This window comes from Orycteropus afer, unplaced genomic scaffold, assembly GCF_000298275.1.
Source record: "Orycteropus afer afer isolate SDZICR_OR568_19922 unplaced genomic scaffold, OryAfe1.0 scaffold00337, whole genome shotgun sequence".
Taxonomy (NCBI): Eukaryota; Metazoa; Chordata; class Mammalia; order Tubulidentata; family Orycteropodidae; genus Orycteropus; species Orycteropus afer.
In genome coordinates, this window is record NW_006921924.1 from 3,429,721 (window position 1) to 3,430,570 (window position 850).

Genomic DNA, 850 nt, shown 5'->3' on the forward strand with positions numbered 1-850 from the left:
AGACCCACCTTAGACACAAAGATAAAAACAAATTAAGAGTTAAGGGATGGAAAAAAAATATACCAAGCCAATGGAAACCAAAAAAGAGCAGGAGTGGAAATATTAATTTCTGACAAAATAAACATTAAAATAAAGAACATCATAAGAGATAAAGAAGGAAATTACATGATGCTGAGGAGCTCTGGTAGCATAGTGCCTAAGACACTTGACTACTAATCAGAAGGCTGGCGGTTCAAACCCACCAGCCACTCCTTGGATGGAAGGTTGGGCAATCTACTTCCATAGAGATACTGCCTTGGTAACCCAAGGAGGGGTTGCTATGAGTTGAGTCCGACTCGATGGCACTTAACAACAACAACAACAATATGATGCTGAAAGGGTCAATTGAAAAAGAAGATGTTACAATAGTAAATATTTATGCACCCAGTGAAAGTGCTCCAAAACACGTGAAGCAAATATTAACTGAATTAATAGGGACAATAGACAACTCTACAATAGTAGTAGAAGACTTTAACACACCACTTTCAAAGAGGGACAGGTCAACTAGAAAAAAACTCAACAAAGTTACAGAAGAACTCAATACAATCAACCAACTCTACCTCATAGACATATACAGAGCATTTCACCCCAAGAAAGCACAATCCCCATTCTTCTCCAGTGTACATGGATCCTTTTTAGAATAAACCATATATTAGGACATAAAACAAGCCTCAATAAATTCAAAAGCATTTAAATACTACAAAGCATGTTCTTGAACCACAGTGCTATAAAATTAGAAATTAATAATAGGAAAAGCAAGGAAAAAGCATCAAACATATGGAAGCTGAACAACTCACTGCTCAAAAACTAC